The 23,708-nt window shown below is 57.1% G+C and overlaps 1 protein-coding gene across 12 annotated transcripts in view; it reads left to right on the top strand.

Moving 5' to 3' along the window:
* The window catches only part of MYT1L (myelin transcription factor 1 like), a 394,040-nt gene that overhangs the window by 219,808 nt on the left and 150,524 nt on the right, over nucleotides 1-23,708 (top strand). For all 12 annotated transcript variants that reach the window (XM_045979466.1, XM_045979474.1, XM_045979472.1 and 9 more), the window contains exon 4: nucleotides 3,592-3,733. The gene's annotated coding sequence lies outside the window, so the exon portion shown is untranslated. The remainder of the gene's footprint in view (nucleotides 1-3,591; nucleotides 3,734-23,708) is intronic.

Raw genomic sequence — 23,708 nt, 5'->3', positions numbered from 1 at the left:
AGTAACAATGACGTAATTGCACACACGTTCGTGCACGTAAGTATGAACGCGGTCCCAGGACGGCGCGTGCTACACCGAGAACATAGAACACATAAGCACACAACACAATGTCATCATCACCCGAACCGAACATGAAATAATCCTTCCTAGACTGGGCGACAACGGATGCTTTTCGTTCACGACGTCACTAACGCAGAGTAGGCGAGCAGTGCGTGCTCTGGGGACACGGGGGCAGTGGCTGCCTCCCGCCGCCTGAACGCGATGGCCACACCTGGAAGCGGCGGCGTCAGGACGGCACGGACGCAGCTCAGTTCACTCACTCACGCAGACGCTGCGCACACGCGGCCGGGGCTCCAGAGACGGGGAGGCCCGGCCCGCCCGCCCACGCTGGGGTCGCTCCGGAGGCCGCCCCTCCCCCGCCCCCGTGCCTGGCTGCGGGCGGCCCCGCGGCTGCTGGGCGGGTCCGTCGTGGGCTTCCCAGCGACACCCGCTCCGCACCTGACCCCGGCGCAGGCAGCGGGGGGCGCGGCCCGACCGACGGGCGAGGGGGCGTCCGCGGTGCCGCCGCACACGAGCTCGGCGGGGCGGGGAAGCTCCCAGTCGGAGCCGGCCGCAGCCTGCGAGCGGCCGGGAGGGTCTCCCGCGCCTTCCCCGCGTCTGCGGCGGGACTCGGGCGCCGGCGCTGCGCCCCTCGAGATCGGCGCGGCCCTCCGTGCGCGGCCCGTGTCCGTCCTTGCGATGGCGGCGCGGCCGGACGGGCAGCCGCGAAGGAAGGTTCTTCAGAGTCCCGGGGAGGCTTTCGGGACGCGGCATCGACCCGGTCAGGGCCCGGCGGGCGGCGGCCGGCGCCTCCGCGGGGACCACGGCCTGCACGTGTGACCCGGCAGGTTGCGGCGGCTTCACTGGGCTCGACCGTGTCACCCGCGTCCGCGCGAGCACGGTGGTCCTCACGCGCGTCCGGACTGCCGGCGGCTCTGCGCACGGGGACGCGGCGCGGCGGCTCTGCGCACGGGGACGCGGCGCGGCGGCTCTGCGCACGGGGACGCGGCGCGGCGGCTCTGCGCACGGGGACGCGGCGCGGCGGCTCTGCGCACGGGGACGCGGCGCGGCGGCTCTGCGCACGGGGACGCGGCGCGGCGGCTCTGCGCACGGGGACGCGGCGCGGCGGCTCTGCGCACGGGGACGCGGCGCGGCGGCTCTGCGCACGGGGACGCGGCGCGGCGGCTCTGCGCACGGGGACGCGGCGCGGCGGCTCTGCGCACGGGGACGCGGCGCGGCGGCTCTGCGCACGGGGACGCGGCGCGGCGGCTCTCGCGAGAACTCTTCGGGGCCGACGAAAACGATGCTGAAGGCCCTTTCACGCCCTGCGGGTGCGGGTTCGGCGCGAGGCGCGGCTCTTCTGTGCCTGGCTTGCGGCCTGCGGCACGCGGACGCGGGGCCCCGATTCAGAGCCGCGGCGGCTGGGTCGGAGCGCGGGGCGGACCGCGGAGACGCGGTGGGTCCCGTCTGTCGGTCGCGTCCCCCTCGCGGACGCCGCGTGTGCGGTTGCGGGTGTTTCCGGTTCCGCCCGGCGGCGCGGACGCCGCACGCGCATGCGCACCAGGGAGCAGGGACGCCGTCTTCTGACCGAGGTCCGCCCCCGCCGGGTCGGAGCAGTCGGTCCAGCGGGCCGGGACCAGGATCCGGCTCCGGACGTGTGTGCCCGCGCCGAGCTCCGGGACACAAGGAGCCGCTGTCGCTTCTCGCCGCGGCAGCCGCGTCCGCGGTCCCGAGGGGCCCGGACAGTGCGGTCCCGCCGCGGCGCTGGCTGGGGACCGGGTGTGGCCGCTGCGCGCCAGCCCCCGCCGGACCCTGGGCCTTCCCGCGTGCCGCACCCTGGGCGCCCGCGCGACCCGGAGCGCCGTGGACAGGCCGGAGCGGCCGAAGGCGGGAACGAGTCGCCGCCGCCGGAGCTGGGAGAGCGCGGCGCCCTGGAGGCCCCGTCGCGGCCGCTCGCTCGGTACCGGAACCTTCTGGAAGCTCTTCCAGCGCGAACGCTGCGCTGCCGAGGAGCGGCCTTCAGCGCACTGCGCCGGGTTCTCAGTTCTGCCCTCGGGGAAACTCCCGCCGACGAACCGCTGGTCCGGCTCGCGCGTGCCCCGGGCGGGGGCGGCCCGGAAATCGCTGCCCCGCGGCTTTCGGTCTGCGCCGCCGGACTCAGCCGCGATCTCGAGCCGGGCCGCCCCCTTCCCGGCCGGGCGGGTCCGGCGCCGTGTGCGCCCCGGGACCGGCAAGGCCCTGCCGCCCGGCCAGCGGCGATGGGAGGACGAGGGCGACCCCGCAGGCTGCCTCCGTGCTCGGCGGGAGAGTTCGGAACGGATTTCATCGTCCGATGCGTGAACGTGGCCTGCAGAGTGCGGTGCGCACGGGACAAGCCCATCGCTTTGTCCACAGACAATCTGCAGACGCCCGTGGTTGGAAGGGAAAACCTGCGCTTTTCCCAACCCTCTGTGGGTGAATGTGGCCTCAGACTTCTCGAGACATGGTGCTCTCCAGGCCTCCCTCCTTGTGACCTTCTGTGAACCGGAGGGGTCCCCAGAATGACAGTAGAACAGGAGATGCCTGAAGTGATCCGGGCGAATTTCTGGGATCCCCAGAAGAGCAAGACATAAAAATAAACTTAATGATGTTTTGCAAAATGTGATTTTTAAACCAAGTGCCGGCAATACGTGGGATGGACTGACTTTGGTCGTTAATGTCCTATCGCGTTCACCCATTTTTCAACCCCCTAACTGTTTTGTTTATGTGGATTCATTTATCAGATTTATCTAAATTATCTATTTGGCTTTCTTCGTTCGGTGAGGAAAAAACATGCACTTTCATAAAGGCACTCACCTGAACGCCATCGAACCCATTCTCAGCCGGTTCAGCAAGCAGCATCTTCACTACTGGGAGTGACTGTAAACACGGACCACAGACTCGGCACAAAGCCCATTAGAAACGCCCCACCTGGGTGTAGCTTTATAGTTAGAGAAAATACAAAATTTAAGTTATTACTTAAGATTGCATTTTGTTTTCTTTTTTAGTTAGCACATAACGTGCTCTCGTAAGATCTTTCCTACGGAAGGACTGTGGCCTACGCGGGTCTTCTGCAGAAGGGCAAACCTACGCACACACAGGTGGCAGTGTCCTGGTGACGCGAGCCGTGTGCCCGTTCAGACCCAGCTCCCGCTTCTGTCACTGGCCCCTGAGCCACCCAGCTGGTCTCCATACTTCACAGACACAATCCCAAAACGGCTCTCGTGCTTCATTTTATAAAAGTTTGCTTACGGTTTTGTGTCATTTTCACATCACAGTCTGTAACGTGGTTTTCTAAGGACTTTTCTGTTGTGAATCCTTTATCAAGAATTACCCGGTTGGGGCAGCAGGTGGTTCCGTCCACCGTCCCTGCCCGTGGCGTGCCCCACACCTGCGCACTTGGCCTGGTCTCAGCCCCTTGCCTCAAGTGCATGGAAAGTGAGCAAGCCTCCTTGAGAACTCGATCCCTTTTTATTAGAATTTTTCATTCGTTATATATGTCAACCTTATCTCTCTGCCTTTATTCTTCCCTAGAGTGACGACACCTGCAAGGGGGAAAGATGTAGTTATCGAACCCAATCAGCTGCTTGTGTCTCTGAAATTACCAACAACATCTGGTCAAGAAAGGTTCTGGTCGGACCCACAGACATATGGCTGTCCAAGGAGCCACATAAAGGTAATAGTTCCATGCCATACTTACGCTTTACATGCGGCCAAATGTTTTACGTATTTACCTTGAAAAATCTCACTTGGAAAAAGCATAAAGGTAGGCCTGTAAATGCAGAGTGTTTTTTAACAAAGACCACCATGTCCCTTAGTTTTAATCAATGAGCTCAATATAAAGGCAGACCTTATAATCCATTACTGAACATAGACGCCAGCAGCCTTGTACTGCTCAGCTACGGCATCGTCCACAGGATAGTTTTGTAGCCGCATTAATAGGTCTGCTCACCCTTTGCTGTTGTGCAGAAACTCCTTGGTGTGAGACTGCTTAAAATCAGATCCACATTTCCACTCTTAGTTCTGTTTGTTGACAGTTTATGTTTAAAAATTAAACGCATCTCTAATTAGGTCGTAACCTGTGTTGCCCACGGCTTTTGTAGGTTTCTGTTGCTCCCCGTTGATAAAACTCCCTGGGCGCCACTGTGGACCTTGTGAGCCTCGTCTTTTGAAATGCTTTAGGTTATGGCTAAGTTTACTTTTTAAACATTTTTTGAAATTGTGATAAAATACAAATAACCTATAACAAATGTAAAATAATGTAAAAGTTACCATTTCACCCATTTTTAAGTATAGAGTCCAGTGGCTTTAAGTACCTTTCCGCAGCCGCACAGCCGTTGGCACACCCGTCCCCAGAACGCTCTCGTCTCCCAAACTGGAACTCCCCAGCCCCTCCCCCACCCCTGCTGCCCACCAGCACTTCGCATCCCTGAGAATCCGACCACGGCAGGGCCCGCATTGCAGTGGAATTGTGCGGTCCTTGTCCTTTTGTGTCTGGCTGATGCCACGGAGCGCAGCGTCCCTGAGGCCCGTCCACGCCGCGGCAGTGTCAGAGCTGTCTTCCTGTTTCCGGCGGAGTGATAGTCTGCGGTCTGGGGGACCGCGAGTTGTCACCTGTGCATCTGCAGACAGTGCGCAGGTGGCTTCCATCTCTCGGCCGTTGTGAACAATGCCGCTTGGAGCACGGTGTGCAAGGATCCGAGTCCGCACTCCCAGCTCTCCTGGGCGGGCAGCCAGAAGTGGGGCTCCTGGGTCAGCTGGTAGTGCTGTATTTAATTTTCCCAGAAACCATCCTGCGGGTTCCCACACCGGCTGCACTATTTTACGTTCCCCTCCACAGTGCGCGAGAGCCTGTTTCCCTACAGCCTCACCAGCACCTGTGGTTTCTGCTTTCTAGGGCTTTTGTTTCTCTGATAGTCGCTGTCGTGATGGGTGTGAAGCGGCGCCTCCCCGTGGTTTTCATTTGCGTTTCCCTGATGGTTAGGGATTGCGAGCACCTGCTCGTGTGCTCAGTGGTCATTTCCGTGTCACGTCTGTCCCCGTGCTCTTGGGCCATTGCTAAGAAATCAGTGCACAATCCAGCGTCATGAACGTTCTGCTCTATGGATTCTTCTAAGGATTTTTATGGTTTTAGCTCTTCCGTTGAGGCCTCTAGTCCTTTTAGAGTTCGTTTCTGTGTGTGCTGTAAGTTAAAGGTCAACGTCGCCCTTTCCACATGTGGATGAGCAGTCGTTCCAGGACCGTTTGTTGAGAAGACTGTCCTCTCCCCATAGAGTAGTCTTGGCTCCCTTGTCAAGTCGTTGGGCCGAATATGAGACGAGTTATTTCTGGGCTTTCTACTCTATTCTGTTTCTGTGTGTCTGTCTTTTTGCCAGCGTCTGATTTGGTGACTATTTTTTCATAGTAAGCTTTGAAATCACAAAGTATGAAACCTTGGATTTGCTCTTCTTTTTCAAGATTTTTTGGCTATTTGAGAGTTCCTTCAGATTCCATATGGATTTTGGGATGGACCCTACTATTCCTGCCAAAACCGATAATTGGGATTTTGAGAGGGTTGCATTGAATCTGCAGGTCGATGGCTAAGTTTCTCTCGGACAGAAATAGGGGTCTTCATGCCTATGAGACCAGACCACACGAACCTTCCTCAGAACCAAATGTGTGCCTTGTTTCCTTCTCTACTCCAGAGCCACGCCCAGGCCTGGCCCCCATGAGGGCTCCGTCCCTTCCCATGCAGTCAGCAGAGGTCCAGGTGAGATGATTTCCTGGATGCAGGACAGACCGTAACTCTGATTCGGGAGAACAAGGGTGTCTTTGTAGAGGAGGTGACCCCAGACCTGGGTCTTCAAAGGGGAGCCCAACAGATGGAAAAATACAGGAGTGAGTTTACTCCTAAGGGAAAATATAAGACTCAGAGATGGGGTCAGGGCACAGACACCTGTGACTTGGCACGTCCAGCAACATGTTCGGACAAAGGGCTTCATTCCTGATGACTTGGGTTTAGTGTTCGTAGAACACGTCTGCCTGCTCTAGAGTTTCTATGGTCCGCAGGAGAGAGGACGTTATGTGGTGTCTCTCCTTTCCCCTTCAGATGGAGGGTATAGAGTTGTCCGTGCTAAGGAGCTGTCCACCTGCTCTCAGCCCTAGAAGCTGGTCACCATGGCCTCTCATGCGCGCACCACTCTCTCTGCCTCCGGCGCCAACATTGCTGGACTCCACTGTCCAGACTCTAGCTGCCCCTGTGCCATCCTTTGAACCGTGGATTCTCCGAATTGTTCTTTTGCTGACCCTAGTCTTAAGATTACAACTCCCAGTCGGAGCTCCTGCGGCAAAGGGCCCGGTACCAACCACCCCTGCCAGACAGCGACTGTTCTCCTTACCTGGGATCGCACCCCGTCCTCCACACCCCTGTCCTCCGCAGGCCGTATCTCCTGCCCAGACAGCTAGCTTCCTTTAGCACCCCCAGTGAAGAAGGACTTCGGGGCTTGCTCTTAGGGGAAAAATAGAAGTGCCATAGAATAAGATTTAGATTTAGGGCAATTTTTTTTTTTGTCCTAGTGTGTCCCAATTAGCCACTGTGATTGCTGAGCCGCGAGCACCTGCGGCGTCCTTGCAGCTGGCGCTCTAGGAAATCCAATTTCCTCTGAACTAGAGCCCGAAGAGAAAATCACACTGTGCATCCAATTTCCATGCTAAAGACTTTACTTAAAATAAAATCAATATCTGTTTCCCAAAAAAATGTCATGAATTGTGTTCTGAATGGCGACTATTTTAAAAGAAAAGCGTATTGTGCATCCAGAAGGAGGAATCTGCTGAAATAGTTCCAACCTGATAAATCTGTGTCCTTTGACCCGTTCAGATGAATTTCTTTAAAACAACTAACAAATACCATTAGGTTTCATGCTAGCACTGCCAGTAACCCTTTGTATGCCTTTGGGGACATCACGTCAGTCCTTTTTCTGTAGAATAGGGATAAAGGGTTAAATCGGAGGAGATGGCTTACAGGAAAACAATGTAAAGTGCCCATGATGACGTCCAGCTAAGCATTCACTGACTGTCGCTGTAAGCCAGCTGGTCTCAGAGCGCCACTCAGTGCCCCCCTCAGTGCTCGGGACAAGCTGCGGGGGTCTTACTCTTCTTATCTGTCCCTTATGTTAGAGGAAACTACTGTGCAGAGGAGTTCGCTGGTCTGGGGCGGTGGGTACTTGCCTCGGCAGGATGCAGAGCTGGGTGGGCATGTATTTTAACTTTCCATCCGGCCTCCTCTACTGCGAGCTGTCCGGTCCTGCCTCCAAGCTCGTGCGGACGGACACACTTCCACACGTAGTTACAATGTAGTGTCCGTTTGTATACATAATGCACGGCGGGCATCTCTAAGTGCACACACCCAGAATCAGCAGAAGCGCTGGGCTGCCCCTCCTGCTCCTGGTTTCCCCTTGCTGGCAGGACGCTGCTCCTCTAACGCCCGGTTCAGCACCGTCTGACAAGCTTCCCTGGAAAACAACCACGTGATCGGAGTTGTACTTCTCAGGATCGTCTCTAACTCCTGACATCCTCCCGCTCATTCTCACAATGGTCCACTCACGGTGCTTCCATAACTCGGGGCTGGTGGTGCTCTCATTTTAACGATGTTTGCTAAATGAGGTCATGAAGTCTTCCGGATAGCGATAAAATAAATGAAGGTCCTTGAGCTTTGATTTTTCTCAAAGTTAGTTTAGGCAACAGTAGAAATTTGCTTTTTTCATGACTTGTATCAAGGTCATGGGCCACTACTCTCTTGGAAAGTAGGATACAAACTGCTAATACCTGCCTTCCTGCCCTGCAGTGTCACGGAAACTGCGAATCATGAAGTTTCTTTCTTCCCAGCAGAGAACAATCACCTTCAGTCAGTGGGCGTTTTGATTGAAGTGGAGTTGGGAAGTAGGTGAGGTCATGTGGGACCGCGGATCACTGAGGGCCTCAGATCTGGGGTCAGCCGTGCATCACAAAGGGCTTCAGACGGACTGGGTCCACCTGGGGGAACGGCTGATCACCAGACTGGAGCTTCTCTCTGTGCTGGGGGGCCCCAGGGCCGAGCAGGGAGGTCAGCCGTGTGGGCCACCTTCCGTGTGCACGTGCTCCTCACCCGCTGCGTGTGAGGAGACTGGGAGGGGCCAGTGATGCTCAGTGCCCCACGGATCCGTGATGCCTTGGGGTGACTTGGTTTTTCCACACATGAGCTTCAGAGTTCGAAAGTCCTGCCCTGATTTTTACCCTGGGAGCAGACTAGGGAGCCTTCCAAACCCAAGACGTCAGGAGAGCACAGCATTCCTCTCCGGTGAACCTCAGGCTGCTACACCAGTTCCTGACCCCGCAAGATGGTTTCACGAGTTTGGGGGTGGGGAAAACAATAGCGGGATTCTCTAACATCGTCCCTGATCACCATCACTGGTTGTTTTGAATAATTGACTGAGCACGGTAAATTTCTCAAAAAAAAAAAGAAAAGGCATGTAGTATTGGCTCTGAGTGTAGCCTGTGCCTTCAAGGAGCTTACAGTCGAAGTCTGACACGCTCCACAGTTTACCCTAGAGGACCACACCTCTCAGCAGGGCCCTTTGCAAATCCCTGTGGAGACTAAAAGTATAATTAGCCACTCAACTCTGCGTCCGGTAAGCGATGCGCGTCCGGGAGCCTTGCTGGGAGGTTTTGCAGTGTCGTTGAAGTTCAGTACCGACTTTGTTCACCATATCTCTGTGTCTTCCTTAATAATGGTTCACGTCCTTTCCTTGGTCTTCATTTTGTTCGACAGAAACATCGTACACTCTCTTGTTTATAAATAGCTGCTGTTAGTCCGCACGGAGAAGTACATCCTGCTTAGAGAACTGGTAACTTCCCCATTTAAGCTTCTTATCATTGAAACTCTTGTCTGCTAATGTCAACGGTTCCTTCTGTGTGTAAGCAGCTCAGTGTTTGAGATTGCAAAGTAGCATGAGGAGCTTTTTTAAACTCCCCGCCAGCGACGGGCGCTGGCAACAGGTCACTCTCCCAGTCTGATCCAGTCTACCTGCCGAGAATCCCAGTGCCAGGCAAGGCAGGTCTGTGTGCTCCCTCCCAGAGGGCCTGGCCACATGGCCACGTTCCACAGCAGGTTCTAGAGTGTCCACCGTAGGCTCCTTTTCCTTCCTTTTTTGTTTTTTCTTTTCGGGAGGAAATACCATTGTCCTCCCGGGCGCATCTGTGCCTTGTCACCATATTCTGATTGGGCCGGGGTCAGAAGCGTGTCAGCCTTTATCCCACCGGCAGGCTCCGGGAACAATTTACGTCCCATGTAAAATTCCAAGTTGGAAATGAGTCCGTCTTTGCTAACACGTGTGATGAATGACATGTCAGTGTCGTGAAAGGGGGTTACGAGATGATATAGACGTTAGATGAACACACCTTCCCTCCTCAAACTCAGTCTAAAGTATGAAAATTTGAGTGCACGCATCACGTCACTGTTGCCTTAATCAGCAAAGCAGACACACAGGAAATGACCACCAGAACACAGCCGAAACACGGGGACCAACTCATGAGCAAGTCAGGTGAGCAACGGATAGGACGTGGAAAAGGACCACAGAGATGGGAGGATATCTCAGAACGCATGAGCAGCTTTCGTAGTGGGGAAGATGCCGGCCTCGTGGACGCCGTAGATTCACATCGGAGTTGTGACGTCACGGCACCGCGTCCTTCCCCGCCGCATAGCAGCACCGGGGCACGACTCCCAGTGACTCACAGTGTCTCTGTCTCAGTGAAGTGTGGAAGGGATGAGCCCTCATACCAGTGACCTGGCTTCTGGACACTCCATGTAGGGACAGTCGGCCTGGTGAGCCCCTCTGTGTTGGTAAAGCCGCAGCACGTGAGCACGGCCTCTGCAGCTCCCGGGCCTCAGCTCCCTCTTCTGAGTGTCCGGAGCCGGCGTGGACCGCGGAGCGCTGTGGTGAGGCCTGAATTAACTAAGGCACATGTCACATCGTGAGCATTTTAGGCGAGTTAGATACTTTCATGATGCACATTGTGGGCTTATTTGTAAGACTGGATTTTGGAAGTAAGTTAGCTGCTCACCCACAGACGTCTGATTAAATAAGTTATGTTGTATTTATGCAATAGAACAGTATGAATTAATTTTTTAAGTGAGGGAGCTTGTATGGACTTAGCCCAGCGTATCGTGAAATGAAGAATGGCGGGGTGCAAAGCCGAGTGCACGGTGGCACCAGGAGCGGATTTGAAGACGTGTTAGTACATAGGGGCTTGTTGGTGCATCGAACGTCAGGGGAGGGAGGCACCCGGTCCCACCGAGGAAGGCATGAGCCCACTTGGGGAGGAAGAACCCTGTCCCGTGCGTGTTCCTCTTTAAAGCCATCACGTTTCTCTCCACCAAGTGTCCGTGGACAGACTGCGTGGGAGCCGCCTGCAGAACCAGCGAAGGGTCCCTAAGAGATGCCGGACAGCTGAGGCTAGAGGAGCTGACGGGCTCCCACAGGAGTTGGGGGCTCCACGAAAGACTCCAAGTGGACAGGGGTGGGGGCATGGGGAAAGGGGTGCGGCAGATAATGTCGGTGCCAAACTCAGAGACAGGCAAGCCTCCTGGAAGGAAAACGAGTCCTGGAGATCCTGATAATGCAGGAAGTCGTGAAGGTAGTAGGGACATAATGTCCACCATTAGGAGCAAAGGCACTGTGGCAAGAAAGCAGGCCTTATCTGGGAAAGGGGCAATCTGTCTAATTTCCAATGTGCAGGTTGCTACTGTATGAGCAGGGGACAGGGGAAGGGGGACAGCTGAACTGATTACAGCCCATCACCTGCTGTCCTGGGAACAGATGCTGCGCGGTGAGAGCAGGGTGGCGGGCAGGGCCGTCTGCTGTGGGTCTCCCGGTCTCACTTTGCTCATGCTGTCTCAGAGCAGCCGGGCGCCGTGGAGGGTGGTCTTGGCATCATTCACATCACTTGGAGGCCTGCGCTCTGCCCCTGCGCTGTTCCGCGGGGACCTTCCCCCGGCCGCTCGAGCGTTTCCGGGCACAGTCTGTCGTTGCCGCGCAGCCCGCCGGCTAGAGCCGGCCCAGAAACGGGACCCTGTGCACAGCGACAGGCGAGGAGGACCTCCCGTCATCTCATGGGACATTTGCACGCATACTTCTCGCCAGTGCGATTGGGAGCTGCTTGCATCAGTCTTACACGTGGGAAGGTGGGGGAGAAACCATTCTCTTCTATGCTTTGTCACTTCCCTTGCTCAAGGCTTGGCTCCGTCCTCCCGTCCATGGCTGTGGCTGGTTTATTACCCCGTCTTGCATGCACTCAAGCCGCTGGCGCTCTTCACTTACGTGGAAATGGGACAGGAAACAGGCTTCTGAACTCACGTGTTTAAACACTTCCTACTTGTGCCGTTGTCTTGCAAGTGCAGGTATCCAGTTAGTGCCGACCCGGCAGACTCAGTGTGTCAGGTCTACCTGCCGGGAGTGCCGTTATGCTCTGCGATAACACAGTTTGTATCCCGAAATGGAGGTGGGGGAGAGCGCTGGGAACACCGCGTCCTTGTTCTGAACTGAGTTATTTTTAAAGTGACTACGGATACCAGTCCTTTGTGGAGGGCTGGCCTGTCCATGAGTGGGGGTAGGGGGAGGAAGGCCGGGCTCGGACCATCCCCTCCTCCAGTGGATTAAACATGGGTCTGTTCGTATCTCAAGGCCAGCCTTTGAGCTGGGCTGCGGTCGTCTCGGGAGAACTTCTGAAATCCTGAGCACATGCTTCATTCCACCCTCCGTCTAAGCAAGGGACAGCAGCCACTCCCAGAGCCTGTCGAGTACTTTGTCTTTACGTGTCTCCAGCGCGTACCCCCTGCCCCTCCCCCTGTAGTGTACTCAGAGCCTCGGGTGCCCATGCCTGGGAGTCGGGGGACAGCTGGAGGGGGTCTGACCGTGCGTGTGTGTCCGATGCCTTCCCACAACGGCTGATGAAAGTTTCCGGCCATAACTTCAGGCCTGGGTCTTTCTGGTGGTGAGTCACGAATATGGCAGACAGCGGTGGGACTTCGTGTGTAGTGACGCCATCTGACCCTTGTCTGCGCCTGTGCGCGAGTGCGACACGGGGACGCGTGAGAATCCGCGTCAGGGCCGGACAGAGGCACGCATGTTAGCGGAGAAGACACCGCGGGCCAGGAACGTGAACACGTTGATCAGGAAACCACCACTTCAGTTAGTCACATGAACAGTGAAGGAAATGTGCCTTTCTGAGCTTTGTTCTTCATTGCTCTGTGTTTTTAGAGAAAAGATCCCTTCGATGGCATCTGTGTCTGCTACCCAAAATGATGACAATTGTGTCTTCCCTGTCACCAGTCAAATTCTGCCGCGGTTCAATTCTTACATTCCTTTGATTGACTAGAGGTGGTTTTCTCACTTCACTTACTGCGTGGGCAGCTGGAGAGTTCCACGCCCACATCATGCATCCATTTGTCCGGCAGATGGGATGGCGTCATCCTGGTGCTGGGGACACACTGCAGGACAAAGGTCCTGCCTTCTCCTGCAGCCTCACCCTTCAGGACGGGACACTGGGTGAGGAAGGAGGGAGGAGGATGCAGGGGAGTGAAGGAGGCATGTGGTGGGATGACCCTGAGCAGGGTGGGGGGGGGACCCCTGACCACTGAGGAGCAGGGACAGTCCTTCAGTCATTCAGTGCCAAGAGCAGGGCAGAGATGTTGTGGGAGCTCAGGCAGCATCATCTAATCCTGTCTGTCTTCTCGATGACACAGCACGTGGGAGCCCAGAGCCCAGGCTCGACGGACACAGACACTTGGGGAAGCCTACAGAGGCACCTGTGTCGAGAGCTGGGCGGAGCCCCCAGACCCTCACTTTCTGCCAGTGGTGATGATGGACAAGAAAATCACAGTCTCATGGACCCCCTCAACTTGGCATTAGTCAGAGATAATCTGCTAGAACAGGGTTCCCGAGAAGATAAACAAGTCAGTGTGAGCAAACATGATGTACGTAACATTGCGCTTTTGAGCACAAAAATCCTCTCACTGGTTCATGCCATGTCATTGCATCACACGGGTTATTTTAAGTCATTTGCCTGCAAGTGTTCTTCGGATTTGGCCCAGAAATGCAGCTCTATCATGAGAACAAAATCACGAGACAAAGTGAGGTTGACGTAACCGAAGGTTAGTAGGAGACAGGAGCAGAGAGAAGCCGCACGGAGGGGTTTCCTTCTGCGCACACGGCTGTTCGCTGTGCCATCGCAGCAGAAGCTGGAGGACCTTCCTGTGCTGAGGCCCCGCACACGGTGTTTCGGTGGCAGGAGCTGGTGGTCGGCAAGACCGGCTGCGGGTGACTCCGGTGAATACGGTCTGGGTTGCACCGTGCAGGTGTGAGGAGCCCTCGCCGTCTTCCCCGGGAATCCGCGGGGGGGACACCAGGGACGGTCCCCACCCGTGGTCAGCAGAGCCAGGTGTCCGCTGCCCCAGCCGCTGTCCTGCACTCCTGCCATGGGGGGGGCGCTCCACCTCTGCTCCCAATGTGCGGGGCCGTGTGGATGTCGTCTTGTGTGGGGTCGAGGGAGTGTTTGGTCAAAGACTGCGAGTGTCGGGAAAACAGGAAGTAACTGCAGCGTGATCGAGTTTGCCGTGAACCCCGTTAAGCCGACGGGGCGCTGCGCGGCAGGCGGGGAGCAGAGGGGGCAGCGCAGTCTCCTCCCTCAGGGGCTCCCCACCCAGCCGTGAAGTCCGCTCGCCCCACGGAGCCTCTCGTGCTGACCCTGGCGCTCCTGCCGAAACCCACGGTGGGCACCGCCACGGCCCGCGTGAGCTTCCATAATGGCAGCTGAATGCCGCATAACTTCCTTCCCGCCTTTCTCCAAAGCTGTAACTAAAAAGACCAGCAACAAAATGCACGAGTAGCGTATCTGTGTAGTCACCGACCCTGTGACATGCCCGTGGGCTGGCACCTCAGGAAGTGTGCATTTGCACAGAAGCAACTTTCGCAGGCCAACGTCTCTCCGCAGAGAAAGCAGGGATAACGGACTCATGACTCACCTGGCTCCTCTGTTGTCCCGCATGAACGCTCCGGGCCGCCCGTCCCGAGGCACAGTTTGTGCGGAGACGCTCAGCACCAGAGACCGGCTGACGCCACCGAAACCAGCCCATCTGTCCGAGCTTTGGGTCCTGAAGCTGCTAAGACGAAGGGCAGAGAGAAGCTACCAGACCTCAGAGGAGATGTGTTTGCTTCCCAGCTGCACACACCTGCTCTCCTGTACCAGCCCCCACAAAGGAGTCCTCTTAAGGAATTGAGAGAAAATAAAATAATGTCAGTATTTTCCCCAGATAAGTATCCACCTTTCTAATTCCCTCTGCAACGAGGCCGAAGGACTCTGTAACAGCGTCTCAAGCCCCTTCCAGAACCTGAAAATGTGAGCAACAGATTCACTTCCGGTGAATTCTGCTGCCCTAGGACCCGCAGCTTCGCATTACAGACGCAGAGGGCGGCTCGGGCGCCGAGGGACGCCCTGGGGTGCAGCGACGCTGGCATCGGCCCCAGGCAGGCTGACCCGGCTTGGGAGCACGCAGGACCCTGTGCGGCTTCCCGCCTGCTGGTCCTCCGTCCCGCAGCCCCGTCCCACAGTCCGGCCAGCGTTTGTCTCTGAGGACGAGCACTCATGGGGCGTCCCTGGTCCCTGAGGAGCAGGGAGCACACGGTCTTCAGAGACTGGACAGACAGATAACCGGACGTGGCTCCCCCGTCCCTGAATATTCGGGCCAACGCGGCACCAGGATGAAGGCGTGGGACGGGCCTGGGGACACTGACAGGTGTCACTGCTGTTGTCTGTGAACACTGCGGACAGTTCCTCCACACAAACACGCCCCAGCCTTGTTTCTCTCTCTTAGGCAGACACCCCCGTCCGCTCGTGCTCGCCCTCCCGGCCCGTTCCCCGTTTTGTGCTCAGGTGTGCGTCTCTTAGTACCGGACGCTAGCGGCAGTGGCCCTGACTCGTGTTCCTCAGGCTCCCGCGCCCGCCATCATCCCGTCACATCCCGGGAGACCAGACACCAGCTGCGCGGCATGTCCACGCTGGAGGGGAGCACGCCGGGGCCCCGGGCCTGCGGAAGCCGGGCTCCGGGCCCCGATGCATCGCGTCTCTCCTTAGAGCACATCAGGCTCCCGCCCAGGGGTCTCTGTCTGACGTTTCCGTGGGCGGGGACCCTTACCGAGGCCCCAGGTCCTCTCTGTTTCCACCATCGGTTGTGCTGCTCCTTAGCCGTGCACATCTTCGGCCTTCCGTGAGCCCCGTTTCGAACCTCCCGTCTGACGTCCACTCTCCATCCTGTAAGCCAGGAAGCGGAGACGACGGCTCGTCGGATGCTCGTGCTGTGCTCCAGACTGAGGCCGCGACGCGCGGGGGGAGACTCGTGCGTCGCGCTCCGCAGCGCCAGTGACTGCGGGGACAAATGTGCACCCAGAGCCACGTGCACAGCCAGAAGCCCTTGCTGGCAACCCTCTGTGTGCCGGTTTCCATTCTCACTGCGGTGACACCAGGAAGAGTGCAGGCATAAAGCCGGGAGCTTGCACGCTGCCGTCCAGGGTTGGTGGGGGTGACTGGGAGATGGCCGGCGTCACGATACTCGTGGTCATAAAGTCACGTCTGACCCAGATGGGGACGGGTCTGCTGAGAGGTAGAAACAGTGAGACCTGAGTCCCAGCTCTAAAGCAAGGACAGGGCAGCGAAGCAAGGGCAGGGCAAGCGCTGGAGCCAGAGAAGCCACGAGACCAGCAGCCACCAGGATGCTAGGATTCAGCTGGGCTGCTGTGTGCCGGGAACAAGGGCGGTGAGCCTCACCCCGGCCCCCTTGCAGGAGTGTTGGCAGCTGGGCTTTGCTCTGCAGGCTGTGGGGGCCTTCTGGAAAAACCTGCTGGAAAACGTGCAGCACCGCCATGCACGTGACTCAAGTCCACAGCATGAACTCCCGACCTGAAGAAGTGGCTGCTGGCAGGAGGGGCGGGAACACAGCACAGGAACACAGACAAGTAAGTAGGGCACCCGGACAGGGGCGGACACATGGAGACACGACAGCGGGCACTGTATCAGGGACGCAGGCAGGCGGCGGGGAGGAAGCAGGGGTGGGAAGGAACCCAGGGCCTGGCTGCAGCCTTGGTCGGCTGGGGGTCCCGCTCACCAGAGCCGAAGCATAGCGGTCACTGCGGAACGTGGGCGGTTTGTTCTAGCGAGGACACACTTGAAGTTTCTGCCGTGTAAGCTTCGGTGTAAAGGGTATCTCGGAACTCTGCCCACTGAGGCCAGTTGTAATGGGACAGCAGGTCATAACAAGGGACGTGCTTCCTAGAAGGTGAATCTTAGCGCCAGCAACTCCAATGTTCCCCTGAGAGGGGTGAACACCGAGAAATGTCGCCGTTCCGCCGGCAAACATGCTCTTAGTCCCGTGGCCCCATAAAGTGCTCCCCATCTGGGTGATTGTGCAGCATCTGGGAAGGCCTGACCCTCCTCTCCAGGACCTTCTGATCTCACGAGGAACACAAGACAGTCACACAAAATAATCACTGTGTCAGGCGGTGTAGAACCCGGTTGGGACGTGGGGGACCAACCGGTCATTCGTATCACCTGAGCCCAGTTGTCACTTGTTCTGGGCAGGTGCACTGTCACCGTCACGGGACAGACAGGTGCCCCTGGTCTCAGCAGAGCACTCTGGCCACGCTCTGCCCCAGGTGCTGGAGCACAGCAGGGGTGGGTGGGACCTGGTCGTCCGGGGACGATGTGAACAGAAAACGAACAAGGGGACACAGAACACACTTGCAAGTTGCATTAAGTGTATTGTTCTTGGAGCAAATGGTGAGCAGGGGACGGTGCCGATGGCAGGTGTATTCTCAGAATGGGGACTTGGAAATGCCTCTCCCGGGGAAGGCAGTTAAGCTGAGGCTTAAGGGGAAGGTGCCCAGACAAGTGTGAGGAGAGTGTTTCAGGCGGAGGGACCAGCAGAGACCCTGTGACGGAACTGAGACGAGCTTATGGAACCGACCAAGACCCCTTCGCTGGAGCTTGGGGCTGCTGGGCGGGTCGGAGAGATCGGAAGGGAAGGAGCCGTGTCATCGGAGAGCCGTCGTCCCACGGAGCCCGGCGTCGAGGTGCAGTGGGAAACCGCTGACAGGTTTCAAGTATGACGACGCCAGGAGTGTATTCGTGTCTTTAGTCTGGTTCTGAAGCAGGTTGTAGATTGGACTCTCGGGCTGTGGTGGCCGGGAGGAGGCGTGGTGTGGCCTGACCGCACGGATGAGGGAGAAAGGACATGCGCTGTCTTGTGGAGAGGAGGCCATAATGATCGCTGACAGGGTGACCGAGAGCAAGGGCGGCTCCGTGTGTCTCGTGTGGACAAGGTGACGGACTGGCTCCCCCGGCCATGTGAAGAAGCCTGGGCGGGGACGGACGCTGTGGGTCAAGTTAGAAGTCGCTTCTCGGACCCGTGACACTGCAGGGCCCGCGGGCGCTGGCCTCACACTCAGCACATCGGAGCATCTGAACCGTGTCGGTAGCGGCAATCTCTTCTGAGTGGGTCCCCCCTCGGGGCTCGGAGGACTCTGGAGACCAGGGTGCAAGGACTTAATCCTTCTGTTGCATTTTTAAAATAAGGGGAACTCAGTGCCTTATCGCTAGTTGCAAAGGTGTCTCAGTGAGAGCCCAGACTCCCCCCTGCCTGTGCTCCCCGCCTCGTTTCCGGGAACCAGGTCTCCCCCGTCAGTGGCGGCCCTGCCTACCGCCGTGTGACTGTGCTCCGGAGTGCAAGTGGGGCACCGTGGGGGCCACAGCTTCCTCGGGAGAAACGTCTGAAAAGGGACTGTCCAGGGCACAAAGTCACCCCACCTGGGACTGTTCCATCACCGTGTCCTTCAAACCATGCCGAGCAGGGGACAAAAAGCTGGGGCAGCGACTCCTCTCCTGGGATGTTTTTCTGGTAGATTCTCCCACTGTGCCTCATCGCTGTTAGAATGTAACGAGAAACACAATTGCTCTAGCAAGGTGCAAACCTAGAATTTTTTTAAAAATGCTAATTCCTGACGTTGTCTTCAGTATTCAAACCTGAGGTTCTTTTCCTCTTGATGTCTAAGTCCCTTTGAGGCAGGAGCACCATGGACAGACAGACGTGGAGGAGCCCCGCGGAGGGGCCGCCCACCTGCACGGCCGTCCGGCTGCCAGGTCTGGGACCGTGGGGAATGCACTCTGTCTCCCGTGTGCTAGGGTTTCCCAGCAGTTCTGAAACGGGTGATCGGGGACCCAGCTTGTCTCCGGTCTGGGGTGCCTCTCCCAGACGCTGTGCTTCCTGATGCTCACTGCTCTGCTGCAGTGTTGGGGCTACTGGGAGGTCCCGGGGACACGGGCCATCCTCAGGGGCCAAGGTGTCCTAGGGCTCGGTGATGCCGACAGGCCAAGTCTCTAAAGTCTGTGGAAAAATAAATGATCATTTCTAAAGGTAAAGGTTTGTTTCGTTGGAACTGAGTGGATGTGTTGTTTATTAGAGCTGCTGAAAAAAGGTAGATAATTTAAGACCTGAAGTCATACAAATACTTAATACATACTCGAAATATTTATGAAATAACGATGTCCTCACAACGTGAGATGCTCGGAACTAATGCTTTTATCAGCACGTAATGTGGGCCTAATCTGATTTCATTTCGAAAAGTGAAAAACAATTAAACCAAGCGCGCCTGCCCAGCGAATGCCAGCAGTCCCCCTGACCAGAGTCAAAACGCAGACGCCACTTCAGGTCCGTCACACAGAGACTGGAGCAGAGCAGCAGCCCTACGCTGCGTCCAGGAGACCTTCGAATTAACACCACTACCTCAGCACACTCCGGAGCACCACAGAGTCCTGACTTCTAGGATCTCAGTTCAGCCTCACGCATACAGTCCTGACAAAGCTAAACCCAGAGCGTCCCGAAGACTTACAGTGTCGAAAGTTGTAGTGAAGTCAGCGGCCTTCCCGGACCCGTTCTGTGCATCGTTAGCGTCTACAAGAGCAGGCGATCGGAACGACACAGCACACGGGTGAGGGTGGGGAAGTGAGAGGACGAGCTGGAAGACTGCCGGCTCCGCCCCCGAAGTGCACACCGAGCACCTCGAAACACGCTGAGCCGGGCGCTCGCTGACTGTCGGACGCGGCGCGGCGGGACGGTTGTTTGCTCTGAGCCACTGTCTTACGAGGAAAGACATGACAGACTGAAACGACGAAATATGCAAATAAGCATGGACTGTTAGCTCGAACAGTTCAGTCCCGGCGCAGGGGCGTGCGTTTATTTTCGTATCATCTGAGACATAAAAACACGTATTTGGTCAAACAGCGCGACCCACCAACAACTGACAAATGCCCGTGGTTTTCTAAATTGCACGCAGGTTCTCCGATGAGCCATTTTGATGGCAATGTTAGGCTTCTTTTCAATGAAGTGGGATCTGCATTGTCTTATGCCTAAAAACGTAGTTCCGGTTTAGCTCAGACCACGCATGGAGAGCTCTTCCACTGAGGCTTTCACGTGTGCGTGCACAGGGGTGTGTGCGGGCACGGGCGTGTGTGCAGGTGTGGGCGTGTGTGGACGCGGGCCCGTGTGTGTCCGCGGACAACGGGAAGGTGCTCGTCACTTGAGCCGAAGCAGGAGGGCTGCCGTGTGTGGCGACACGTCGGTGGCACTGACCTTTCTCGGGCATCTGGACCACAGAGTCCTTCCCTCCAAGCTGCTGACCATCTGGAAGCTTCTTCTGGAACTCTGGAACCTGGGTTGGAAAGAGCCCGAAGGCGACCCGTTCTAGTGCTCCGTCTTACAGATAAGGAACCGAAGCTCCCGGAGGCTTGTTCAAAACCCGTCGATCGCCCTCCCATCACAGCACCTTCCTGACGCCTCAACCGCCGGTTTCTGGCTCGGCCACCCCGTCCGTGCCCCTTCAACACGGGGTAGTGGGCGGTTTGCTTCCGGGCTCTCCCATGAGACTGTGGCATCCTGGAAGGTTTAAGGGCTTTTTCCTCTGTCCTTGTGGCTGGCCTGGGGCTGCGTTCACTGGGGATCCCGGTAAGGACCATGGCATCAAAGAAAGAGGTTTTCCTTAACAGAGTCAAGCTCAGAAGCCTTGTTTCCCAGCAGTCTAATCTTTTTTTTTTTTTAAGATTTTATTTATTTATTTGACAGACAGAGATCACAAGCAGATAGAGAGGCAGGCAGAGAGAGAGAGAGAGGGAGGGAAGCAGGCTCCCTGCCGAGCAGAGAGCCCGATGCGGGACTCGATCCCAGGACCCTGAGATCATGACCTGAGCCGAAGGCAGCGGCTTAACCCACTGAGCCACCCAGGCGCCCCCCAGCAGTCTAATCTTCATGGGACAAGAGCAACGTTGCTGCCATGGAACTTGTTCTTCTCACATATACCAAGTGCGTCTTGAATCAAAAACCAGTTCTCCTTGTACAGAACGGGGTGAAACCTGCCATTTCTGGGTGCTGCCAGACCGTCCCTTCCTCCTGCTCCCCGCACCTGCACGGACTCCGAGCCTCCCCTTCTGTCTGCAGCCCCGGCCTTCAGAAGCTTCGACCTGCAGAGTCGTTTCCGTTCTGCCCCGGGACTTTCCTTCCCGCTGCCGAGGCCTGAGGCCCGCCGTCCTTCCCGGCCCCTGCTCCCTGCGCGCACAGCCTCTGTGGGGTCTCAGGCTCACTCGCCTGACAGAGCCAGCCATGCGCCAGGCTCCCCGATGTGCTGGCCTCTGTCACAGTGACGCTGGGAGAGAAACTCTGTGTGCACCTGACGAGGACGGCGGGACACAGACAGATCAGACGCTCGTTGGCTGGCGTTGCGATATATTATTGGGAAGTATTTTCTTACATAACCCGGGACTATGTCCCCAGATGTGACAGAAGGTCATTCTACAAGATGATGAGCTTGGTGACGGGCGTCATCTGCGCGGAACCGATGGCTTCTCTCTTACGGGCTTTGGTCTTCACAGCTGCTCTCTAGAGCCAAAAGCAGATCTAAATTAGTCATCTCAGCGGCCGCATGTCTGGCGGCTTCTCTGTAGGAGGCTTCTGGGCATTGGCACCGTTTCTAACTGTGACCGTGGTGCACAGGATAGTCTTACCCTCCACATTTACCAGCTGAGGCAGGACGTCACACAGAGGTCCCCTAACTGGGTCCCCATCACACCGCTAACAGAAAGGGGCCCTGCGTGGGTGAGCTTGGACCCTTGGCTGGTTTTGCCACCTTGAGCTGACCACAGAGTGTGTTGGCTGGTTATCCTTTAGTATTTTCCTGTGGATTACATTATTTCTTCATTTGCACTTCTGGCGTAGTACTATAATCTGCTCAGTTTTTAAAGGTCCTCTTTGTTCCACAATCTTGATGGTGCCGTTTTACAAGTTGGCTGGTTTCGCAGAAGTCGTCGGCGTGTCCTCCATGTTTCCGTACTTTGCCCCAGCTTTCTCTTCAGGTGACCTGGTCACTTACTCATCACCATCTGGAACCGCCCAGCAGGTGTGTGAGTCCCGGGTACGTTTAACCTCTTGAGGCTACTACGAAGACGATGTTGTGTGTGCAGTGCTGCTAAGCTGAGCGCAGTGATAACACAGCGTCTGAACTCCCGCTGGCTCTGGCCGTCCACGCGGCTCGGCTCTGCCTGCCCAGCCGCCGAGTCTCCGGACGCGGGCGGACACCTGCCTGCCCCACGCAGGGGCTTTCCCTGGCGCAGAGGTGCACGCCCGTGAGCCATCTCGGACGGGCTTGGAGATTTTACTCCCCTGCAGTCTCCTTGCACCCACCCACCTTGTAGCTCCAGCCCCTTTCCTGGAGCCAGTGAGGGGAGCCGGCCTCCGTGATGGCAGAGACGTGCCGTGCAGCTCCGTCTCCCTCTGGCTCTTTGTTCTCTCTGCTGTGCTGGTCGTGACCTGAGCACTCGTACTCTGAAAACCACTTTATGCTCCCAGAAGGGAGGATGATTCCACCATTCCCAAGGTGAGGGGAGCCGGTTCCCCAAAACTCCCGGCTGCTGGCGTTGAAGGGGTGACCAGCAGTGGGGGTAGGACGCCATTTAGGAAAACCATGAGGACGCCGTGAGCTGGGGCGGTCAACGCCACATCCTCCCCAGAGCAGCCGTGGCACTGGGTGCCACCAGCGAAGACCCAGAGGCCCCTTTAGCTTTGGGCCTCAGGAACCAGGCGGTGGCCGGCGGGGCTGATCAGCAGAGGTCCCTCCATGGCCCTGGCACGGGAGAGAAAGCCAACCTCCAGGACCAGCTCCAGGAAGCCCGAGCCCTGAGAAGGGCACTGAGCTTTCCAGTGGGTGCTGGAGCATCCAGGTTGCAACCCCTCAGGCTTCTCTAAGAGACTCTCAGCCCCTCACGTGCATCAGCTGCCCAGTCACCAGCCCCGTGCCACACTCTCTGAGCCTCCTTCCCAGCCCTCTAGTGCCGGCAGGCCTTGCGGGTGCCCACCAGACCCTCCTCAGACCCTTGTCGGGACAGCGGCGGAGACACGTGTGACCTAACGTCCCCCCCAGCGGAGCCTCGGCACACGTTCATTCAGACAGGCAGGGAATGTGTCCGGGGGTCAGTGAGACCCAGGCCACAGTTGCGTTGCAGTGGCAAGGCTGGAGAGCACACTGTAAGCCCCGAGCTCGGAGCACAGCTCGTCATGGCACCAGGAAGCGTTTCTTCACCCCCAGCAGGGCTGTGAGGATGTGGGCTGCGTGCCGGCTGCTGACGGAAAGGCTCTGGTCTTCGGCTTCCGGCCGAGGCTCTGCCTGTCTTTACCCTAATCAGGCATGTAATTGATTGTTTTAGATTTTTGTTTGCTTCATGAGTCTTGTTCTGAGTATGGGTGTGAATATAATTGCCATAGGTCACACTGTCTTTTTAAAGAATTTGTGCAGTGTGCGGGTTTGGGAGCTGAGAGTGACAGGCATGACCCATGTAAATATATGTAAATGTATTTAAATGTATGCTAATCCCCCGGAAGCCCCGGTGAGTGTAGAAGCTGTCGGTCCCCCAGGTTAGGGCGCCGGGAGCCCGCCTTCCCTGCACGGGCAGGACAGCTGGCGCGCGTTTATTTCTCTGTTGAAAACAACCGGAGAGATTTTCTCAAAAGAGCTCAAAATTCCCCCAGACGGTCCGGTTCATGAGGAAAATCACACTGGTGATCTCCCACGTTATCTGTGTCTCTTTGTAGCAAACCAGCCTGGGTGTTTTTTACTGTGCTGGTTTGTAAGGAGATACTGCTGTGCGTGTTCCCGTGTGAAGCACATCGCTGGGGAAGCAAAAGGTGGCCTGTGGGCCTGGGGTCTCACGGTTTGGGGAGCAGGTGGGTCCTCGGATGGGGCAGGCGACGGACTCTGTGGGACAGGGGGACCCACTGGGGAGCCCCAGTGACTTGTACTGGGCTGTGCTCTGCAAAGCCTGGGTTTCCAGAAGCACAGTGGCCGACTCGGTGAACAAGTGAGCATCACCCATGGGTACCCCTGCCTGTCACCCCACTTCCCGGAGGCTTCTGAGCTTATGCCATCTATGGAAAGTGTCGGTTTCCATAGAAGATTTTAAAAGTGAAAAATTCCCCTAGTGGAAAACCACTGAGTTCCCAGGACCGCCGCCACAGAGGTGGTCACGTCCGAAGCCGGCGAGGTAGCCGG

This window comes from Meles meles, chromosome 15 (genome assembly GCF_922984935.1).
Source record: "Meles meles chromosome 15, mMelMel3.1 paternal haplotype, whole genome shotgun sequence".
NCBI lineage: Eukaryota > Metazoa > Chordata > Mammalia > Carnivora > Mustelidae > Meles > Meles meles.
This window is presented reverse-complemented; position numbering and strand designations above follow the sequence as displayed.